This window comes from Leptodactylus fuscus, chromosome 2, assembly GCF_031893055.1.
Source record: "Leptodactylus fuscus isolate aLepFus1 chromosome 2, aLepFus1.hap2, whole genome shotgun sequence".
NCBI lineage: Eukaryota > Metazoa > Chordata > Amphibia > Anura > Leptodactylidae > Leptodactylus > Leptodactylus fuscus.
Window position 1 is genome coordinate 139,522,221 of NC_134266.1, and position 25,231 is coordinate 139,547,451.

Genomic DNA, 25,231 nt, shown 5'->3' on the forward strand with positions numbered 1-25,231 from the left:
CCCGTACAGCTGCAGGGTCACCTGTCAATGTGGCCTTGCAGCTGTTCCAAAACTACAACTCCCATATATTAAATATTTTACCATTTTTTGCCTGAAAATTTTTTTTCCCTATTTTTCTCCTCTAAAACCTGGGTGCGTCTTATAGTCCGAAAAATACGGTATATACTTTCAAGTTCTAAACTTATCAGTTTAAGGTGGTAAAAGGAAAATGTTTGTTTTGGTACCGTGTTAGCCAGTGGTTATAAAATATAAAAAAACAAAAAAACTTTGCAAGTCTTCAGTAGGTGATACCTTTTTTAATGGCTAACTCATAATGATGACAGAATATAACGTTTCGAAGCTTCCTCTGAGCTTCTTCTTCAGATGTAACTAAAAAACACTCTGTAGAGGCTGCATATTTATGACTGGACACAGGGGTAGGATTACAGGAGGGAGGGGGGAAGAGGCTTATTACTATATACTTATAACAACAAACAATCAATTGCCAGATCCCAGGTTCTTATCTTAATGGCTGTCTTAATGATTTGTATAAAAAGACATAAACCCACGTGAGATGTTCATTCTGTTATGTCAGTCCAGGTAGCTGCAACGGGGCTAAGGGACAGCAGTAGGGAATCTTGCCCTGCACTACTCCCACTAGCTATCCCGGTCCCTGCCTCACGGGTGTGGGTCGGCTGTACTCAGGCTAAGCCTGACCCCGACAGCTCCTCTCTCACTGATTCCGTAGGCCTAGAGGGAAGTGGGAGAAGGAATGCCCTATAAGACCTCTAGGGACTGGAGACTAAAGGGGGTCACCCCTAACGAACAAGTGAAGCTGCTACTGACAGGGACTGACAAGGGTGTGCGCTGACTAACAACACAAGCAGCACACAGGAAAAATGTGGGAAAGGATTCCCCCAAACCAATATGGGAAGGAACCTTACACTAGGAAACAAACACAGGGAAACTGAGTAGAAATCAAAGGATAAGGCAATTCACTCACACAGTCAATTATACACAGAGGGAGGATTGGTGAACACAGAAGGGAAAACACACAAACCAACTCGTTCACCCAAACCTCCCAAAAATCAACCACGGAACTTCCTCTATCCCAGAACACCACCTACTCCTCCTGCTAAGGCCTAGCTCTGTAAAAGCGACACTCAGCACAGAACCATGGGAGGCATGGGTTTAAATACAGAGTAGAGACCACTCCTCCCAGGTGCAAATGGGAGGACAGACTAATCAACCAGGAGATAAAGCTGCCTACCATCAGTGCGCACGTGCAAGTCAGAAGGTGTGCACCAATACTCACGACAGGACAACCCCGCAGCGCCAGGATGCCACCCCAGACACTGCGCAGCCAAAAACTCCCCAGGTAAGAAAAATAGAAAGTAAAGAACCTAAATACTCCTAACAGGATCCTCCCCTCAAGGAGAAGACTCCGGATTCTCTAGGAGCATCCTTCTTCGGGAACTCCTTGTGGAATTTCTCCACGAGTCTGGGAGCTGACACATCCGACTCCAGGACCCAATAATTATCCTCAGGACCGTATCCCTTCCATGCCACCAGATACCATAGCTTCCCCCGAACATATTTGCTATCCAGAACTCGGGATATCTCATACTCCCCGGACTCAGAAACTGGTGGAACCTTAACTGGAGACGTTCCCTTCTTGGCCTTCTTTAACAAGGAGACATGGAAGACCCGGTTTATCTTCCACCTTTTAGGTAGTTGCAGCTGCGCCGCCACTTCATTTACCATCTTGATGATCTTAAAAGGACCCACAAATCTGGGACCCAGCTTCTTGCTAGGAACCTTCAACCTGATATTCTTGGTGGACAACCAAACCATCTCACCAGGGAAGAACTGCAACTCTCCTCTCTTCCGATCCGCCTGGACCTTAGCCTGGTGCGACGCCCGCACCAGATTCTCTCGGATATGGGACCATACCCCTTGCAGCTTTTTAGAAAATAGCTCCTCCTCCGGAACTGGGGAAGAAATGGAAGAAAATACTCCGAAAACAGGATGTCTACCACCGGAGCAAAAAAAAGGTGTGGTACCTGTGGCATTGGAATCATGGTTGTTTAGGGAAAATTCTGCCAGGGGGAGAAAGGCAGCCCAATTATTCTGGTTCTCTCGAACAAAACACCTCAAAAACTGTTCCACATCCTGATTCTTCCTCTCTGTTTGTCCGTTAGACTCTGGGTGAAACCCGGAGGAAAACGACAGTGTAACTCCCAACCTGCTGCAAAAAGCCCGCCAGAATTTAGCCACAAATTGCGGTCCCCTGTCCGAAACGATCTCCTCAGGAAGACCATGCAACCTTACAATTTCTTTAATAAACGCCTCAGATAGTGTCTTGGCACATGGCAGCCTGGAAAACGGGATCAAATGGCACATTTTCGTGAAGCGGTCAACGACTACCCAAATGACCGTGAAACCCTTAGACACCGGAAGGCCCGTGATGAAATCCATAGACAGATGAGTCCAAGGTGCCTTAGGAGGTTCCAATGGATGTAGAAGACCGTGGGGACGGGTATGCGACGCCTTGGCTCTTGCACAGACCGAACAATTTTGAACAAACTGCAAGACCTCCTTACTCCACCCTGGCCACCAAAAATTCCTAGACACCAATCTCATGGTCTCTGAAACCCCCGGGTGACCAGCAAGAACCGACTCGTGACACTCCCTCAGGAGACTTTGTCGGAGAGTAGTTGGGACAAAAAGCTTGTTTCTAGGTATCTTGGAAGGTGCAGCGTGTTGCGCTTCGATCAAGGCCTTCTCCAATTTCGCGCCCAATACTGCTACCACCACTCCATCCCCAAGAATAGTGGCAGGCGCCTCTCGTTCCTCCTCAGTCGACATATACCGGGATAAAGCATCAGCCTTAACATTCTTTGAACCCGGCACATAAGTCACGTTAAAATGGAACCGCGCAAAAAATAGAGCCCATCTGGCCTGCCGTGCATTTAATCTCTTCGCCGACCCAAGATAAATCAAATTCTTGTGGTCAGTAAATACCTGGACTGGCCTTCTGGCCCCCTCCAGGAAATGACGCCAATGTTCGAACGCTAGTTTTATTGCTAGTAGTTCCCTATCTCCGATGTCATAATTCCGTTCAGAGGCAGAGAATTTCTTAGAAAAGAAGGCACAGGGATGCGTACCCTCCTCGAACTCCTGAGAAAGTACTGCTCCCACCCCCACCGAGGAGGCATCCACCTCCACTCGGTAGGCCAACCTCTCATCCGGCTGTCTCAAAATGGGAGCGGACGAGAATCGCTTCTTCAGTTCTTCAAACGCAGCTAGCGCCTCTGGCGACCACTTAGCACAGTCAGCCCCCTTCTTAGTCAAGTCCGAGATAGGTTTCACAACCTCAGAAAATCCCTTGATAAACTGGCGATAATAGTTGGAGAACCCCAAGAACCGTTGGACCGCCTTTAGGTTCTCGGGTCGCGGCCACTCCAAGACTGCCCTGACCTTCTCAGGGTCCATCTCGAACCCCTTGTCCGATAGGATATAGCCAAGGAAACATAATTTATTGACCGCGAACACACATTTCTCCAGCTTAGCACTTAATTGGTTAACCCTCAGGAGATCTAAAACCTCTCTCACTCTCTCCCAATGAGTCTCCAAATCCGGGGTGTAAATGAGTATATCGTCCAGATAGACCACAACCCCCCTCCCTATGACGGCACTTAGTACATCATTAATAAAATTCTGAAAAAACGCAGGCGCATTGGTTAGACCGAAAGGCATCACAAGATTCTCAAAGTGTCCTAGGGGTGTGTTAAACGCTGTTTTCCACTCATCCCCCTTCTTGATTCTCAGCAAGTTATACGCCCCACGTAAATCTATTTTACTAAACCAGCGGGCTCCCGTAATCTGGCTGAATAGATCCGAGATCAACGGAATGGGATAGGGATTCCGCACCGTGATTTTGTTAATCTCCCTAAAATCCAAACAAGGGCGCAACCCTCCATCTTTCTTCTTTACAAAGAAAAACCCCACTGCTACTGGGGACTTAGATGGGCGAATATGCCCCACCTCTAGACTCCCCTCAATATACTCTTTGAGCGCCTCCCTCTCCGGAATAGTGAGATTGTACAACCTTGTCTTGGGTAACACTGCATTAGGTATAAATTTAATCGAGCAATCATAGGTGCGATGTGGTGGTAATGTCTTGGCTGCCCTTTCCTCAAAGACCTCCCTGAACTCACATATTTCTTGAGGCAAATTGTCTATAGACAAAGACATAACGGATATGGGCAGACATCGACCATTACACCCCTGCCCCCAAGAAACTACTGACTCGGTCTCCCAGTTGATAATAGGGTTATGCTGCTTCAGCCAGGGCCACCCCAAAACTACTTGTGCTGGTAACTTAGACAACAAGAACAAGTCAATCTCTTCCCTGTGGCCACCCACAATAAACTCCAAACCCTCCACCTGTTTGGAGATGACAGCTTGCTGTAGAGGGGTCTTATCAATAGCCCACACCGGTATCTGAGACTCCAAGACCAAAGGACTCACCCTTAATTGCTCACAAAACTCTGAGTCAATAAGGTTGACTGCCGAACCACAATCAACCAAAATATTAAAATACAATACCAAACAGGAGAACAATCGGGTGCCCCTGGTCGTCACATATAACCCATACCTGGAGACGCTGAGAGGAATCACATGCAAATTACATCCACTACTGCAAAAAGACAACTGTCTAAAATCCATATTTTCAGACCCCCCTCTCCTATGCTACAGACAGCCACCAAACCTCAGGAATATGATTATTAGCAGCTCACTATCACCTCCAACTAGCAAAGGAACATTTCCATGTGGACAGAAGAGGTGCAAGACCTGCCCGCACATACTGACCACTGACAGGATAGAGATCCCAAACTCTAACAGGGAATATAAAATCCCAGGTGTGTTCACCTGTAACACACCTAATGTTGTGTATTTGATCATTTGCACCAAATGTTCCACTGAAAATCTGTATGTTGGAGAGACCGGTCAGAAACTCAGAATGAGAATTAATTCACATCGCCATACAATCAAACAACAGAGAACTGATCTTCCCGTGTCAAATCATTTTTGCCAGGAAGACCACAACATCATCAATGACATGAAAATCTTGATCTTAAAAGGGAACTTTAAATCAAGGAAACAGCGACTGATTTATGAGTACAAGGCCATGACCCTATTCCAGACGTTGGACAATGGAATGAACATCTCACGTGGGTTTATGTCTTTTTATACAAATCATTAAGACAGCCATTAAGATAAGAACCTGGGATCTGGCAATTGATTGTTTGTTGTTATAAGTATATAGTAATAAGCCTCTTCCCCCCTCCCTCCTGTAATCCTACCCCTGTGTCCAGTCATAAATATGCAGCCTCTACAGAGTGTTTTTTAGTTATATCTGAAGAAGAAGCTCAGAGGAAGCTTCGAAACGTTATATTCTGTCATCATTATGAGTTAGCCATTAAAAAAGGTATCACCTACTGAACAGACTATAATATAGAGAAAAATGTAAAGCTCTAAAACTCACCAATACCTCAGAGTCCAAAAGGGGTGCACGATCACATATCCTGGGTCTCAAGGATAAACTCCAAACTGAAAAAATTCTTTCTTCAATAAAATGGATCCGCACTCCTGAAGTCTCGTATTTTTCTTAAAACTTAACTTTTAATCATCCATAAAAAGGTATACAGTCCAAAACAAACATAGACAGTGAAAAGAGTGGAAAAAACTAAGTGTCCATAAAAAACGCCAACGCGTTTCGGGGAAGAAGAAACCCCTTATTCATGGCATACATACAACATCTACAACTGCAATTCCTTATATATGATTTTAATTACCAACCTATGTTACACCTGATGCCTCTGACGTACTTCCCTCCGTAAAACTACCCATCTAAATAAACTTAACGACATCACAGTAAACCATATCAAACACAGTACTATAAGTATAAATAGAACTTACTATTCCAAATGCTGGTATAAACATGGATACTGACGGTGAAGCCCGCAGTAGAAAAGTAGCTTCTATATTTGGTTCACATAGTATGGATCATATATGTGATACTAAAGGTGATGAACAAGCCAGGGAATATATTATGAAAAAAGAAAAACTGCTGACTCAAGAACTAAAAACCTTTTGGGATAGAACTACATTGAGTCAGTATGTCAGTAAAAACATGATACCAAGAGGCTTGCGCCTAAAAAAGTACCCTACGTTTATATATGAAGACATCTTTTTGGAGAAATGGAATGGAATCCTTACCAGCTGTTCCTTGAAATTGATGGAATTGATCATAGATTTTGAAAATAAAAGAATTGCTAAAATACAGGATGATTTGAAAGAAATACAAGCGAATATGGATGTTATCTCACTCAACTCCTCCCTAAAAGAAATGGATAATAATATACAAAGAAATTTAGAGAATTTGGAGAAGAAAATTATGGAGAATAAAAAGAAAAAATTCAATAGAGATTTGGAGGACTACAAAAGTGGTAATGTGTATAAAAAACCTAATACACAATTTTTTACGTCCTCACCATATCCAAAATCTATTTTAAAATCTAGCAAATATAAAGGTGCACGATCCTATCCTAAACGTTATGTATCATTCAGTTCCTTCGGGGAGTCGGAGGTATCCAACCAGTCGGGATATTCCAGGCTAAATTCCAAAACTACTACAGATCTTTCCTCGGATTCAGCGGATTTATCCCCGCGCCACTCGGATACGCAAGGTTTAAAAAACCGGATGTGGCAAAGAAGAAGACCAAGAGAGGAGGAAGAAGAAACAGGAATACGAGGAAGATATGTGACCAGATCGAAGAAAACATTGTTTACATAACAAATAAAGAAGATAAGTTTCCATCGGTTATCAACCTTTCAGGAATAGAACTATCTGACACACAAATGAAAGTCCTGGACAAGGGTCTGAACTTTGCACCAAAAAAGAATTTCAATTTTTTGGACACTGTTAAGGACGTAAATAAATTTGTTAGATCCTTAACCATTAGGAAACATTTCTTTATTGAATCAGAAAACGACCAAGGGGAGATTGAACCTTGTGGCAAAATAGTACCGGAAATTGTATCGGAGAATATGCATAGTATGCCTTTGAATAGTTCCGTTTTGGAACATACGTTAACAAATGATCTAATTGATAGAAGTTATAAAACTATTAACCGTTTGAAAACGGAGGATAGATTACCAGTTAGAAGATCTAACCCTAGATTTTATCCTTTACAGACTAGAGCTAACAGCTATATATTATTTCAAAATAAGATGGAGGAGGACCTAAAGAAATTAGAAAGGGAAGTGAGCAAAAACATGAAGGAGATAAATAAGAAAGGAAAGTATAGGAAAAGAGAAAGATCAAATATGTCTTCAAGTGAACAAATAGCTTTAAAGCAACTCAAAAACAACAAAGAAATTGTTATCAAAAAATCGGACAAGGGGGGAAAGACAGTTGTATTGAAAAGGGAGGACTATGTGAACAGCTGTCTAAGTATTTTGGAAGACACAAAAACATATAAAAAATTGAACTATAATCCTACGTCAGAATTTTCAAAAGAACTGAAATTGTTGGTAGAAGAGGGAGTGGCTCTAGGTGTCTTTGACACCTTAGAGGGTGAATATCTTATTAATGGTACACCTACTGTACCTATACTATATGGCTTACCTAAGCTTCATAAGAATATATTCCCCCCCCTCTTCGCCCAATAATTTCTAGTAATAATTCCGTAAACGAGAGAGCAGGCAATTGGTTAGATGGGATCTTGCAACCCCTGGTTAAAAGAATACCTGGCTACATAAAAGACAGTAGGGAGGTTTTGAAATGTTTTAATGATTTCAAATGGGAATCTGACTACAGCTGGCTCACATGCGATATCTGTGCCTTATATCCCAATATTCCACATCAAGAGGCATTGGATGCTCTTGCATATCATCTTTATAAGTATAGCAACCTTGTTGAACCAGTATGTGAGTTCATAATATCCATTACATCATATCTTCTTAGACATAATTTTTTCTTATTTCAAGATATTTTTTACTTACAGTTATGCGGAGCGCCTATGGGCGCTCCGTTCTCACCATCTTTGGCTAATATTTTTTTTGGCTTTTTGGGAGGAGGGTTATATTTTTTCGGATCGTAATCCATATTTGTCCTCCCTCCTCTGGTATGGGCGCTACATCGACGACCTACTAATCGTGTGGGTCGGAGATGTAGCGCCCATACCGGAGTTCATTCAGTTTCTTAATAGTAATCAATATCAGTTGCAGTTTACGTTTTCACATGATAAAACATCTGTTAATTTTTTGGATATTGTGCTCACAGGTTCTTTAGAAGAGGGGAGAGTTCACACCTCCCTCTATAGAAAGTCCTGTGCTGGTAATAGCATTTTGAAAGCAGGTAGCTGCCATCCTCCACACACTCTGAGGAGTATTCCGGTCGGAGAGCTTATTAGAACGAAAAGGGCATGCAGTAAACAGGGGAGATTTTGAAAAATTGGAAGAATTAACCTTAGACAGACTCAAAGCAAGGGAATATCCTTCTTGGATGTTAAATAGAGCTAAGAAGATAGTGGCACAGAAAGAGAGAAATGATCTACAAAATAAATCTAAGGAAAATACATTGGAGAAAAAATTAGTTTTTAGTACTCCATACAGCCCTCAATTTGACATCATTAAGGGTTTGATTAAAAAAAACTTACCTATCCTGGCTCTAGATAAAACTACTGAAAAAATCCTAGAAGCAGGAGTACAATTTGTCGAAAGGAGAAATAAAACAATTGGTAATACAATATCTCCTAGCTATCTACCATTGAGTATAAGGGAAAATAAAGAAATGGCCATGGGATTTTTTAAGTGTGGTACCCTTAAATGTAAAATTTGTTGTAAGGCGTATGTCACTAGGGAAGTTACCAGCTATGCTTCGGATTTTAGCACAAAAATTAAGATCAAACTAGATTGCAACTCAGTGTCAGTTATCTACTGCATTCGTTGTATAGAATGCAGTAAGGACTACATTGGCTGCACCAGTAGGAAACTGAGTATCAGAGTACTAGAACATATAAGAGATACTAATAAAAAGTCTACAGAACAAATGTCTGGAGTGTCAAGGCATTTTGTAGAAGTACATCAGGGCCAAGTTCAGACCATGCGGTTTTGTGCATTAGAACGGGTAGAGTCCTCCATTAGAGGAGGTAATTTGAAAGATAAATTACTTAATAGAGAAGCCTTCTACATATGGAAGTTTAATTCAAGAATACCGAACGGGTTAAATATTAAGACAGATTTGACTTATATTTATTAAAAATCGGTTATTATGTTATGATTTACTTTGTAAATTTCTCATTTAGTCTGTTATTAATGAGACAATGTTTTAGTATGCTTCTACATACTGTCTATGTGTTGTTCATATTTGTATATTTATATTTATTATTTATTATATAGCCGTGGTACGAAGCATTATAATCTTTTCATTGAGTAGACAGTGGTATATATTTAGCCGTTTAGAGAATGGTTAGTTTGTGTAGGAGGCTTTCCCTCCCTCCCTCTGAGAGGCGTGTCTATTTACACACACATGAGGCTGGCAACCATACCCACGTGGATTTGAAAGGTTTCAACCATACCCCGGAAGTATTTCAGTGAAGCTACCATCAGCGAAAGGGACCGCAATACATAGGAGATAGACAATGGAATTATTCTATATTATATACCAGCATTTGGAATAGTAAGTTCTATTTATACTTATAGTACTGTGTTTGATATGGTTTACTGTGATGTCGTTAAGTTTATTTAGATGGGTAGTTTTACGGAGGGAAGTACGTCAGAGGCATCAGGTGTAACATAGGTTGGTAATTAAAATCATATATAAGGAATTGCAGTTGTAGATGTTGTATGTATGCCATGAATAAGGGGTTTCTTCTTCCCCGAAACGCGTTGGCGTTTTTTATGGACACTTAGTTTTTTCCACTCTTTTCACTGTCTATGTTTGTTTTGGACTGTATACCTTTTTATGGATGATTAAAAGTTAAGTTTTAAGAAAAATACGAGACTTCAGGAGTGCGGATCCATTTTATTGAAGAAAGAATTTTATCACCTACTGAAGACTTGCAAAGTTTTTTTGTTTTTTACAGTTTAAGGTGGTCATAGTGGCTAGAATTGGCACCATCTCTAATTGCATAACAGCTTTGTCCTTCAACTTCTCAGATTTGTACTAGCGAAGAACATATTCATTTTTGGGGGTAATATCTTCCACCTGCTGAGGGGTACAGTAATGGGGAACCTGGTGGCCCTCACCTATGGCAACCTGTACCTCGGCTGGTGGGAGGAAACTAAAGTGTTCTTGGATGATTTTGTGCAATGGGCATGCCTTGTGGATCTATGGATCCGTAACATTGACGACATTTTGATCCTTTGGCATGGTGCTAAAAATGAGTTCCATGATTTTGTCGCAGCCCTGAATATTAACACACTGGGGCTCAGGTTTACCTCTGAAATTCATGAGAGTACTCTATCTTTCCTTGATCTCAAGATCATAATGCAGAGTAATGGGGCTTTAAGTACCACTGTTTTTAGGAGAGAAACAGCAACTAACAATTTTTTACAATGGAACAGTTGCCATCCAGTGAACCTCAAGAAGGGTATTCCCGCTGGCCGGTTCCTTAGAGCACGGAGTAATTGCTCCACGGATTTATAGGTTATAAAGTGCAAGGAAAATTCACAGATATTGCACTAAATGTTATACAACTAATTAATGTAAGGGAAATTTGACAAATATTGCACTATACGTGTGAATGCCCCCTAAGATACTCATATTTATTATTTTATACTACCATTTGTGGTTTTACAATAGTATTAGAATTTATATTTTATTATATTACCTCTTTTCCTAGTCCATTATTATATTGTATACCTGCTGATGTATTCCCTCTACCTCTAGAAACCAGTGGTATTATTCATTATGTGCTTCCAGGCCAGAGGGTATTTTAGTTACAGATTACACTAATTAACCTGCTGTTGTCTTGAGAAAAGAGATTGAATCTCTTGAAACCCATCGCATTGCCTTTTTAATATGCACAAGTTGTCTTATTATTATCTTTTTTGATTTGCAATAAACAAAGAACTTACTTCTATCAGCGCTCTAGACTAGCTCCTCACCAAATGCTCTGCAAACACAATGTGGCATTGTGATCTCAAAATGGGGCTCTGTCACCTCATAATGGAACATTGTTGACTGGCTGACGCTATTTTGGACTTGCAAACCACTACCTTAATTCACTTGGATGGCTATTCAAAGAGGTTGCCATGTTCCTGGCTGGTGGGCTTATTCATTTTTTTTTTTTAGATCATCATTAGCTCCGTTTGAAGGTTTGCATACTAAACACAACATACATGAAACAAGTACAATACTAACAGTGACCAACTGGAACAGTGGGATAGAGGGTCCTGCACGCAAAGGGCTTACAATCTATGAGGGAAGGAAGATAGAGACAGTAGGGGAGGGTACAAGCAGTTTGGATGGTGGGATGGTGGTGGTGGGGGGCAGCAGGGTTATAGGGTTCCTTGAAGAGGTGAGACTTCTGGATCCTCATGGAGTATGCACGGAAAAGGTCTTGAAGGTGGTTGTGTGAAGAGTGGATAAGAGTAGAGTGAAATAGGATGTCTTAGGGCCCCTTCACACGGCGTAAGCGTGCCGCTCATTTAGACACGTATACATGTGTCCGAGTGCGGCGCTTCAAAACAGAGCTCATTGATTTCAATGGGAAGCGCGCGAATATCAGCGTATATGTGCGCTTCCCATTGAAATCAATGGGCTCTGTTTTGAAGCGCCGCGCTCGGACACATGTATACGTGTCTAAATGAACGGCGTGCTTACGCCGTGTGAAGGGGCCCCTAGGGTGTGTTGAAATGGAGGAATTTTCCGCGTGTTTGGGGGCGGATTTCGCTCCCGAATTCAGAGCAGATTCCTCACGGAATCCACCTCCCATTATTTTCAATAGGAGGCAGAGATGTTGCCGCAGATTCCGTCTGTGGGGTCTGCGACTCGAGACTCCGGGCCTAATCAGGAGCAGGATGCCGCGACGGGATGCTGCAGCGGCAAAAATGTCTGCAACAGAAAATGAAGAGAATTCCTCTTCATTTTCCGTCTTGCGAACATACCCTTAAGGGGATCAGAGATTACATGTGGGAAGGTAGCAGAAGATTAGATTGGACATGTATATAGGAGACAGGTTGTGGATGGTTTTGTACTGTTAATAGATAGCCAGTGAAGAGATTGGCAGAGGGGACAATAATAAATAATGATAAATAATAAGGGGAGAGCTAGCTTAGGCAAGAAGCAAAATCTAGGCTGACGGGAAGGGTGCATTTGCTGGGAAGCCATAGAGAAGGGTGTTATAGTAGTCTAAGTGAGAGATCATCATACTGTGGACTAACATTTTTGTAATTTCGGGGGTGGGGGGGGAGAATTTATAAACGTGCTTGAGTTGTAAGGAGGTGCTGAAGACTTTTATGTGTGGCTTGAAGGCTAGGGTAGAATAAAAAGTTATCCCAAGGCAATAGATTTGTGGCAGTAAGTGTGGCATCATTAAATTTGATAGATGGGTCAAGTAGAGGGGCTTTGGGAATTGGAGTGAAGATGAATTTTTACCATATTGAGCTTGAGAAAGCATCAGAAGAGGAAGGAGGCTATGGATGCTTGACACTCTGGATCTTTAGACAACAGGGCAGTAATTTCTGTGCCAGAGATATATATCTGATTGTCAGTGGCATAAAAGTGATATTGAAAACAATGGGATTCCATGAGTTAGTCAACGCTAAGCATGTAGCGTGAGGTTAAAAGGGGCCCCAGGACAGAGCCTTGAGGGACAGCTACATATAGAGAGTGCAGTGAGGCAGTGGTGTGTGAGTGGGAGATGCCGAATGTGCAGTTGGTGAGATATGAAGAGATTCAGGAGAAAGCTTATACAATTTGATCTAACCATGCTAATCTAATCTTTATGTATTTTTATATACAGTAGGTGTTAGCAGTGATGTTTTTTATTCTAGCAAAGCACTGTCATACCTTTTTGTGATCACAGTAGGATTCTGTAATATAACAAATGGGCTGTATGATATCAAAACAGGGTACGTTAGACATTGGTTTTCAGCTAGTTACCTGTCAACGTGCTTTGTCAACAGTTTTTCAGAACAATGGCCTAAAATATCAAATAATATGTACTCACCTGTCCATAGACATATACTGACTTGGCTATGGATCCAGCAGAGAGCCTCTGTTTGGGTCTCTGACCTTTGTTGACATTCTGCCTGTACATGAGTGCTTCAGCCAATCAGTGGTTGAGTTCTGATGCCAAAGATCAGGAACAGTGGGGACCCAAATGGAAACTCTCTGGTGACTATATACAGTTCGTTATTTTAGGAACAAAAAATACAGGAAAACCCTTTTAACTACCTGTTATGTTCACTTTTGTAGAATATGGATGCACAATCCTGGTGTGATTTTAAAGTTAAACGGGTTGGCCACTTTCAGACCAATATTGAGAAACAAATGTTATTGTTTGTACAATAAAAGGATATATAATTTTCCCAATATACTATCTCTGTATCTATTCATCATAGATCTCTGCTTGCTGTCACTCATTCTGTTACTTCTAGTGCAGGGGTAGGGAACCTTCGGCTCTCCAGCTGCTGTGAAACTACAACTCCCAACATGTTCCATTCACTTCCATGGGAGTTCCAAGAACAACAAAGCAAGTATGCATGCTGGGAGTTGTAGTTTTGCAACAGCTGGAGAGCCGTACGTTCCCTATCCCTGTTCTAGTGAATTAAAGTCTGTCCATGGTCATGTGATGCACACACAGGTGCACAGCTGATTACCAGGCAGATGTCTGATTACTGTGCTGTAACTATAATGAGCGGCACCTGTGTGCTCATCACATTACCATGGACCATAAATCACATGACCGTGGTCAGAGTTTCATCCACTAGAGGTAACAGAATGAATGACAGCAAGCAGAGATCTAGAAAACTGTGAGAGATTGATTCAGAAAGTATTGTTGGAAAATTGTACAACTTATTATCATACAAACCATAACGTTTGTCTCTCAATATTGGTCTGAAAGTGGACAACCCCTTTAAGAGTCTCTGTTTTAAAATAACATGGAGGTATGGTTCTAGGTGCTATAGAATCCAAACAATATTGTCATCTGAAGTTATCCTCTCAGTGTGACTCATCTGTTCAGAGATCAGGTCAGTTTAAGGCTAAGGCCCCACATTGAGGAAACGCAGCCTTTATTTGTTGCAGATTTTGCTGCGGTATTTTGAGCCAAAGTCAAGAATGGCTACAAAAGGATATGGGAAATATATAGGAAGTTCATATACTTCTACCTTTTCCTAAATGCACTCCTGGCTTTGGCTCAAAAATCAGCAGCAAAATCTGCAACAAAAAAAGCTGCGTTTCCGCAACATGGGGCTTTAGCTTTAGGTTATGTTCACGCTCAAGTTTTTTGCAGTTTTTTGACACTTTTTTTTACATGATACCATTTTTGATGCAATATTTGGTACTATTCCGTTATCGGGCCAGCAGCAGCGCATTTCAGCACCAGCTTTCGGGACAGCAGTTCAGTTCAGCAGCGGGAATTACAATGACATCCGAGGACTGCTGGCCCGATGCTTGTGCCCAGTAGCCAGTACATCAATGACCCCCCCTCCATCTCCTCCTCCTTCCAGTGCTGCCCCCCAGCTCTCCTTACATCTACCCCGTACCCTCTCCCCGCCACATGACTAAGCCGATGCTGGCCCGATGATAGAGGCTGTGCTTGTGTGTAGTAGGCAGTACATCGATCGATGCCCTCATCCTCCTCTTCCTTCCAGTGCTGCCCCCCAGCTCTTCTTACATCTGCCCCGTACCCTCTCCCTGTAATAGGCCTCACCGTAAATCTTGAGCAATGAATGCTACTAGATAGCCGCCGGACGCTGCAGAAAGTTTGTCCCTCCGGCTCGCTGTAGCTCACCGTTCCTATAGTCGGCGTGTTTCTTGTCAGGGCCTGGATTGAGCCCCGGTGTCTTTCCTTTCGGTCTCGGTACTAGCGCTGAGGTGAGGCCTAGTCGTGTGGCGGGGAGAGGGTACGGGGAAGATGTAAGGAGAGCTGGGGGGCAGCACTGGCAGGAGGAGAAGGATGGGGGAGGGGGGTCATCGATGTACTGGTTACTGGGCACAAGCATCGGGCCAGCAGTCCTCGGATGTCATTGTAATTCCCGCTGCTGAACTGCTGTCCCGAAAGCTGCTGCTGAACTGCGCTGCTGCTGGCCCGATAACGGAATAGTACCCAATATTTATTTACTCCAGAACACTGTATGGACCCGAAAAATCCACTTAAAAAACACAAGCGATTTTCAATGTAGTTTTTGCAAAAAAATGAGTAACGTTTTTTTCACCACCCATTGATTTCCATGGGTTTTCATTTCGGTATCCTCCTAAGATAGGTTATAATGCCTCAGGTTCCGGTCCAAAAGCCGGGTAGCGGCGACTGAAAGCCGGTGCACTGCACCGGCATCCAGCCGCGCACTCCGCTCCGGATTAGGCCCAATGAATGCTGGTAGTGTCTTCAGGATGAATCGTGAGGCGACTCGGCCTGAAGAATGAGCACCTCGCTTCTTTTTTCCAGGAGCCGAAAGAAACGGCTACTCCTGAGCAGCTCCCATTGATTTCAATGGGAGCCGTCTATTTGGTCAGGATTTTGAGGCGGATACGTGTGAACTTACCCTAATGGTAAAAATCCTGCTGACAGGTTTCACTTGTGCAGCCTTCTTTCTGGAAACATACAGGTAATAAAATATGGGTGAATAGTTACTTTATGCAGAATGTTTCTTCTTGCAATATCATGGACAGGACAACATCTAAGAAAAAAGGAAATAAATCTTTGCAGATTGCAGTCAATTTTGACTCTTGATTGAGTCTTTGAGTCATTTGCAGGCAATACTGGAGCACATTATCGGGTAGTCAATAGCTGATTATAAAGAAATGGCAGCACAGAAGGAAAGTAATGCCAATGATACTCATTGTACTTTTGTTCTGCAGACAAACATTAAATATTAATTCCGTACATTAACAGGCAACGCATGATCTCTCACAGTTCTAGCTACTAGTTATTCCACTAGAGTCACACAATTGTTTCCATGTACTGAGGCATTGGAGATTAATTATACCAAGGTACATGGAGAAATCCAGGCCTATTTTTCTACATATCTTAATGTAGAATATCGACTCAGAAGCTGTGAAACCGAATCTCCAGAAATTAATTAATGAATTCTAACATTACATTAAATTGCCCACAAATGCTCTGGGGGTGACACACAGTGTACCAAACACAGTTATAACTGCAGTCACGTCTGGGTCAAAGGTGCTGTTACTAATAAGGAAGTGACAATCTGATTGATTTCAGGCTATTTTTTCATTCCTGGCCTTATGGAGGCTGAATTTAGATACCGCTTTTTTGCTAAAGAATAGGGTTGAGCGATCGAGTAAATTTCACGATCGCGATCGGAATTCTGATCCCGATATTTTTAGGTGGGATCGAGGTCGGAGGTTATTTCTCATAATGCTTTGCTACTGGCCAAGCATTGTGGGAAAAGCTAACAATGTTAGCTACTAGAGATGAGCGAGTACTATTCAAAACTGCCATTTCGAATAGCACGCTCCCATAGAAATGAATGGATGCAGCCGGCACACAGCCTGTGCCGGCATCCGGCCGCTTAACCCCCTGTGCGCCGGCTGCGTGCATTCATTCCTATGGCATAGCAGGGAGGAAACAGAAGACTAGATAGTATCTACTCTTCTGTTTCCTCCCTGCTGTGCCGCATACTGGACTCTGCTACATCTGCATTACTGTACATTGACTTGTCTATCTACTCTTCTGCTTCGTCCTTGCTTTACCGTATACTCAGCTTTGCTACATCTGAGATCTACATCTCAGATGTAGCACAGCAGGGAGGAAACAGAATGGTATAGTCCACTAGAAACAGAATAGTCCACTTACCTGCACAGATCCGCTGCCGCTTTCACTCCCCATTCTTCTCGGTCTGGTAATCTCTCTTTTACAGGCCTTCAGAGCGCTGTGTGTGCCCCTACCTCTCAGGTTAGTGTTACAGACCTGGGAAGAAGGCGGAGCTTGTGGCTTAGGAGAGTGTGGGCGGGTACTGGGAGGGGAGACGAGAGTGATGTACTCACGTCTCCCTGCCCTGTTCCCACCTTCACTCTCCTTAGCCACAACAAGCCCCGCCTACTTTCAGCATCTCTAACACTAGCCTAGGGAGGCGGGGGCTCGCACGGCGCTCTGAAGGCCTGTAAATGAGAGAGAAGAGGAGCGAGAACAACGGGGAGCGGCAGCGATCTATGCAGGTAAGTGGACACCAGGGGGGACTAAGTAGCCAGAGGATTTTTTTTTAATCACTACACAGCTTGGAGTCTTAAAGGGGTTGTCCCACGTCGCATACTTACCCGTCTTCGTTCCTCTAAATTCTTCTGTCTTCCGGCTTTGTCTCGTCATTGGTGGGCGGGGTCACATATGCAAAGCCAAGCGGCGAGATGCCGCCGGCCCTGCGTGCGCGCTCATACACCAGTCTACCCTTCACAATGCGAATACAGACCCGACACCCTGCGGGTCTGTATTAGCATTGTGAAGGCTAGACTGGTGTATGAGCTTGCACGCAGGGCCGGCGGCATCTCGCCGCTTGGCTTTGCATATGTGACCCCGGAGCGGAACAGCATCGCTTCTGCCGCTGCTGTCTTCATGCAGGGCAGAAGCATAGCGATGTGCCTGTGCCGGCGTCTAACAGTCCCCAGCATCCGCCTATTACAGCGGATGCCGGGGAGTTAGACGCCGGCACAGGTGAAGCCAGCAACATCGCTATGCTTCTGCCCTGCATGAAGCCAGCAGCGGCAGAAGCGATGCTGTTATTCCGCTCCTCCGCCCCGGAATAGCAGCATCGCTTCTGCCGCTGCTGTCTTCATGCAGGGCAGAAGCATAGCGATGTTGCTGGCTTCACCTGTCCCCCAAAGGGTAAACTACCCCCCCCTCCCTCCAGGCTCGCTCCCGTGTACTTAGCCCCTCCTCCCTCCCCCCTGAGAGCAGGCAGACACATCACTTGACTCAGGTCAGGGCTGTGGCCACAAAAAAATGAATAAAGTGAGATAGTGGCCAAATAAAGCAGTTTTGCTGAAGCATTGTATTTAGGAAAAGTCTTACATTCACATTTACAAGCATTATAGATAGGATCCTTGTGACGGGACAACCCCTTTAAAATTGGACTCCATGCTGTGTAGTTAATAGGATCGTTTTTAAAATCCGATCTTCGATTATTAAAAAAAATCCCATTGACTTGCATTAGGATCGGAGTTGGGATCGGGTTCGAATGAAAAATAATCGGATTTTAAAAACGATTCTGAAATCTCAAGATCGGCTCAACCCTACTAGAGAACTGTATCACGTATTTGCACACCTACTCAGGGGCAGATTATAATAAGGGTGAAATGTGTGGTTGCCCAGGGCCCATGGCTACAAGGGGACCCAGCAGCAAATATTTACACATTTGCGCCCATTATTATCCAGCCTTGTAATCAACTCTATCAGCATCTGCTAGTACAGTTGTTTATTGTTGCAGGGCACGGGAATCTACTGAAGGTAAGTATATGGGCAAACCTCCCCTGACAGTTCTGTTTGGACTCAACACATTTGAACCAGAACTGCCATTATTATACTTTAGGTCTCTTCAGACTCCTAAATATAGTAAGCAGAGGCCCAAAGGAGTTGAGTAAAATATCAAATAGTATTACCTCCTCTCATTACTTCAATTAACAACTATATGCAGTTCTTCATTTAGCAGTAGTAATTACATCCAAACACTTCCTATATTTTGATACCAGTCTTTCACATTGCTGAAAAGGAAATTCATACCCCAGTTTTTTGCGGTCCGTAGATTGTGCGTTTGCTTGTTTCACAGAACACGTTTTTGCACGACTCTCGTATTTGCCCAATAAAGACACTTGGTTTTTCTGTCCCCCAAATTTTAACATTGTAGCAATTGACCTTCCCATTGAGGGACTAAACATTTGTACACACTAGCCTGTCAGTGAATCATCTTCCAATTGGCCCTGCAAGTCAATGCAAAACTCAGTGTTCCTGTTTGTCGTCTGGTTGGTTATATTGCTCATTAAGTATAGCAACTTTCTTTACTGTGTGCCATTTGTGTTAGAACTACTGACACAATTTAAAAACTTTTTAATAATTTCTTGGCACCTAATTGAGGGGATGGGTTATTGTGCCCAAGTGCTTTTATTAGAAGCCATGGATTCACAGGACTTGCTCACAATGGGCTTGAATGAACATAACTGTAAGTAACTTACTTTAATTATTTAATTTGTTTATTAAAGATTGATACTGGCTAGCAGGATTCGATTTACTACGGTGCTCAGTATGTTATATGTATGCATTACTGGAGCAAGAGTTTAAGGGTGAATACTGCTGTGGCAAATGTTAGCATGTTGCCCATCTGGAAGCTCAAATTAGAGATCTGGAAGAGCAGAATGCAACACTGAGGGCAACTGACAATCTTGAGTAGAGCTTGCTTACTGAGCAAGCAGTCAGTGGGTAAAATATGGAGGTTGGAGAGCTAGAAGGACATCAGGAAGACCAGACAATGAGTGAATACAGATCGAAGGAGTGGAAGAAGTTACAAGAAAAGAAAGTCCTTTTTCTGTTTATCCAAACAAAGTTAGGTACTGATGTGAGGATATCAGTGTCCGAAAATCCATCCGTAGCAGATATTAACAGCCGGGGAGGACAGTCCAACTAGTAGCAGGAGGTAAGGCAGTTAGTGGCTATAGGGGATTTTAATCAGGAAGAATCATTTGTCTCCAAGACTGCTTCGTCCTAATGGTTTGCTGCCTCCCTGGTTATCAGGGTCTGACATGTGGTGGAAATAGGTTTTTTGCTGGGAGGAGCTGTGGCAATTGTGGTCCATGTGGGTACCAATAACAGAATAAATGGTAGGTGGAGGCGCTTTGCTGATAGTTTTAGAGAACTGGGCTCTAAGCTTAAGGGAAGAACGTCCAAAGTTGTATTCTCTGTAATTCTTCCTGTGCCATGCACAACACAGGAAACGCAGAGGGATCTTAGGCTGAGTGCACATGGGGTTTTTTGGTTTGCAAACTGAGGCGGAGGCCGCCTCAGTTTCCAGACCGAAAAACAGGTAGCCGCAACTGGATGCTGGTGCAGTGCATCGGCATCCAGTCGTGCACTCCGCTCCGGATTAGTCCCAATGAATGTGCCTAGTCGGGAAGAGGGAGTGTCTTCAGGAAATGGCTCCTGGAAAAAAGACCTGACCAGCTCCCATTGATTTCAGTGGTAGCCGTCTTTTTCGTCAGTATTTTGAGGCAAATTCGGCCTCAAAATCCTGACCAAAAAACTCTGCGTGAACTCAGCCTTATGGAATTTAATGCATTGCTCAAGTTTTGGTGCAGGAAAGAAGGGTTTGGGTTTCTAGAGCACTGGGCTGACTTTTCAGTGGGGTACAGGCTCTATTAAACAGAATGTATGGGGGGTCTCTTGTGCTGGGAAGAGAACTCTAGCATGGGTGGTGGAGTATTTAAACTCGGAATGAGAGGGGAGGGCCAGTCGATTGGAGGTGGGAGGGACTAGAACAGTTTAAAGGGAAATACATTTCTTACAACCGAATAGTATAGTCGAATCTGGCCATAAATCTTCAAGAATACTCATTTCCGGAAATTTATGTGTGAACTTGGATGTCAAGTTAAAGTGTATGTTCACAAAAGCCAGAAGTCTAGCAAGCGAACTGGGGGAGCTTGAGGCCCTGGTCCAGGTAAACCATTGATGTAGTTGATGGGGCTGAGATATGGCTGTATTCCTTACATGATTGAGCTGTTAATTTTGTGGGTTTTACATTCAATATTATAAGACAGGGCTAAAAGGAAGGGAGATGGACTGTGTATGTAGGTCAGAAGTGGTATGAAAGTGAGTGTGAAAGTGGAAAATGTGGGTGAAGATTGTGAGCATGTGATATCCTTGTGGTTGATATTGCATAAATATATGAACAATGATACAATACATTTTGTTATAATAGAGCCTCCACCAACATAACTGAAGAGAAAGAGCATTGTATAAGAAAATTGATTACGTGGCACAGACAAGTACAGGGTTCCAGATTTTAACTACAAAAACATCAATTCAACATAACTTTTAATTGAAGATACCCCCCCCCCCCCCCCCGAGTAGAGCATCCAATGTCCATGTGATTAGAAACCACAATGGATAACACCCTGACCATCACAGTGGCAACCAGAGTGACAAACAGTAGGAGTGATGCACTGCTAAAAACCACATGTGGAAAAGGCAGTTTTTCTAACTCACCAAAATGACAGGAAATACTACATAAGTAGCATACTTACAAAAACCACACGTGTAAAAGGCAGTTATTGCAACACCACTAAATTCATAGGCAGTACTACATGAATAATGCAGCGGTAAAAACCACATGTACAAAAGGCAAGTTTTGCAATGCACTAAAATGACAGTAGTACATGAACACAAATTGGCACAATCTTATTGTTGTGGTTCATATATAGTTGGATTTTTAACAGCCATGCCAGGTAGTGCCATTTCATGTGTGGGAGGTACTTCAGACACTTCAACTACCGGTAATGGGAGTCACCACTCGCTGGGGACTGACCCTATAAAGCCCTTACATTATTCGCTAACCACCCTGAGTCATTCCTGCAAAGGCAGTACCTTGCTAGCCCTTAACCAAATGGTCCTGGTGCATCAAATCCTGGTGTACATATCATTACAGGACACAGGGACTCCTCGGGGAAACGAATTCTGTGGGCTTAGATATTGCTCTCCATAAAGGGTTCCTCCTTCCTGTGAGGTAAAGCTGAAAATTAATCATACAGGACCCTTGAGAAATGCACAACACAGTGCAGCACTAGACTGCCTAGTTACATGTGAACTCCTAGGAAAGGGGCACAACAATGTTGATCCTCAAATGCTCCTAACTCCACCCACACCATTAACCACATATCACATCCATTTGGACTCACCCTAGGATGCAGTTGAAACCTGGCATGTGGTGAGACATCCCCTTCAGGATACTGTGTGTCCAAGTACTTTGGGCGCAAGCACCTGAAGTTTACTTCTACCCCACTCCTGCAGTCACCACCCATACAGGTGACACTGGCTTAGGGAAAAGTTGCTACAGCGTGTAAAGTTACTACAGCAACCGTATTAACAAACCATAGAGCTTCTTGTAACCTTCTTCAGACAACCAAGTGGTGGTCAACCAGTAGGGAGATGAAAACTGGAATTAAATAAACAAAAGTATCCTCCTGATGCTATTATTGAGGTCAAGTATATCACTACTAATGCATCCAGACATAACGAGTAAGGAAAAAGTTAATTAGACAATAAAAAACACACACAAAACTACCAGGATTGTAATCATGATGAGGGGAAGCTACAGCAAAGTTACAGTTACCATATTGGAAAGGAGCATGGTAGTTTACCAACCTCATGGGCATAAGTACGCTAATTTAACGATACAAAGATGGTACATGCCTATTAGAGACTTATACAAAGCAGTTAATTTGGAGTTATTTTATTGTCAATCTGAAGATCCAAGTACTCTCCAATCCTTTTATAGCAGTTGCATTTTCAACTTGACCGTGGTTCATGTGACTTGCTATTAGATTGTTGCATTGGTAAATAACATTGAGATGCTGGATGTTATTTACAGACATGATGTGGTTTCCATCTAGCCTGGTGATCATTTGATCTTCCAGAGACAGACTTGAAGAAGTATTTCAGATTTGGAGGCTGTATTCCACCTGTAACTGGGATGTATGTATCAGTTCCCAATTCATTCATTTCAATGGGGCCATGAGAGATAACTGAAGTACAGTGGAGTACTGTGGATAGGGTGTTCTGCAATAAGTAGATTGATTTAAAAAAGAGAAGAAGCACAGAATGAATTTGAGTAGTAGCATTTACCTTCAGTTTAGTTCTGTACTAATTCTACTTAAAATTACACGTGATGATGTTGCCCATAAATAACCAGGTCATTCCTCTCATAGTGCATTCGGGTGTAATCTATTCCCAAGGAAGGCCCGTACTCCCACATCAAAACCACCTCCCAATTAGCACGACCACAGCATATCAAAAAAGCCCCATACACCCAGCCATTCATATAATGTTCATGTGTCCTTTGTAGGCACTTTTAGTGAAGTACATTGGTCAGTACAGGCAATCAGATCAATTTAGAACCATGCAGCACTCATGTACACCAATCTAATGCAGCACTCATGTACACCAATCTAATGCAGCACTCATGTACACTAAGCTAAACTTTTTCTAGCCCTAAATGATAGAAAAACCTTATAGTGGTTATAAAATAAGCATAAGGGTCCATTCACACGGAGTAAACGCGCGCTCATTTTGGCAAAATACACATGTAAAAATAAGACTCCCATTGACTTCGATTACATTTTTTACACATGTAAAAAAACGCGCCAAAAAATGTGACAGGTTTTTTACACGTGTAAAAAATGTCATTGAAGTCAATGGGAGTTTTATATTTACACGTGTATTTTGCCAAAATGAGCGTGCGTTTACTCCGTATGAATGGACCCTTATGCTTATTTTATAACCACTATAAGGTTTTTCTAGCATTTAGGGCTAGTTCACACAGAGTTTTTTGCCAGCAGATTTTGAGGCGGAATCCGCCTCAAAATCCACCTGCAAAAATGTCTCCCATTCATTTCAATGGGAGCCGCTAGCTTTTTTTTCTGCTAGTGTTTTTTTTTCAGCTAGTGGAAAAAAAAAGCGAGCTGACCTATCTTCAGGCGGATTCTGCCTGGAAAAACCGATTGAAGTCAATGGGATGCGTTTTTTTGGCACGGTTTTTGATGCGTTTTTTGCAAAATCCGCTTCAAAAACCACTAGTGTTTTTCAAAGAGGTTTCCAGGTCCATACACTGTGCTGGAGCAACAAAAAAAACCAAAGCTAAAAACATCACGCTTGTCTACCTAATACGGGAGACGGATCGCTACCGCTCCCGTCCTTAGGTCCGTTTAGCCTCTGATGAACTGGTTGAATAATTCAGATGAAGCCGCCAGGCTTCACATCATAGCTGACAGGCAAACTATATGCATCACGCTTGTCTAACTAATACGGGAGACGGATCGCTACCGCTCCCGTCCTTAGGTCCGTTTAGCCTCTGATGAACTGGTTGAATAATTCAGATGAAGCCGCCAGGCTTCACATCATAGCTGACAGGCAAACTATATGCATCACGCTTGTCTAACTAATACGGGAGACGGATCGCTACCGCTCCCGTCCTTAGGTCCGTTTAGCCTCTGATGAACTGGTTGAATAATTCAGATGAAGCCGCCAGGCTTCACATCATAGCTGACAGGCAAACTATATGCATCACGCTTGTCTAACTAATACGGGAGACGGATCGCTACCGCTCCCGTCCTTAGGTCCGTTTAGCCTCTGATGAACTGGTTGAATATACCAGATGAAACTCGTCAAGCGAAACTTGTAGGACTGCTGTGTGTGCTATTGAGTCACCAATGTGACTTGTATGAATCTTTTGCTTGTGATTGCTAGACTTAGTTCTGGGGGAGTAATGTGGGCCCTCAAGTCAGTGGTCAGTTAGGGTTCTGATCGGTCCTTTACTGATCCCAGTTAGTGTGTGTATCTTCCCTAGCAATTGGGCTGCGTGCTGGTATGATATTGGCCCTAGCAATTGGGCTGTGTGCTGGCATGGTGTAGTTGGGATTTATTATATCCCTGTGTTACACTGATCAAACAAATATCTAGGCTAGAGTGTGCAATTTAATAGCCTGGGTGATCTACACCTTCAATTTATTATACATCACACTAATTTTTCTACTAATTGCTTCAGAACTCCCTATTTTTATATACTTGACTATTCAAGATATTTTTATTGACTTTTAGAGTATACCTAATAAAAGTTATATTTCAATGTACCTTACACTACTCTTGTTTGAATAACACACTTTACTTGTATCAAAAAGCAGTTAGGGTAAGTTCACATGGAGTTTTTTGGTCAGGATTTTGAGGCCGTATCCACCTCAAAATCCTGACCAAAAAGACGGCTCCCATTGAAATCAATGGAAGTCGCTCAGGTCTTT

General features: G+C 42.8%; 1 long non-coding RNA gene across 1 annotated transcript in view; it reads left to right on the forward strand.

Moving 5' to 3' along the window:
- LOC142195214 (uncharacterized) overlaps positions 1–25,231 on the forward strand; it is a 37,344-nt gene that overhangs the window by 11,503 nt on the left and 610 nt on the right. The gene's annotated exons all lie outside the window — the stretch shown is intronic.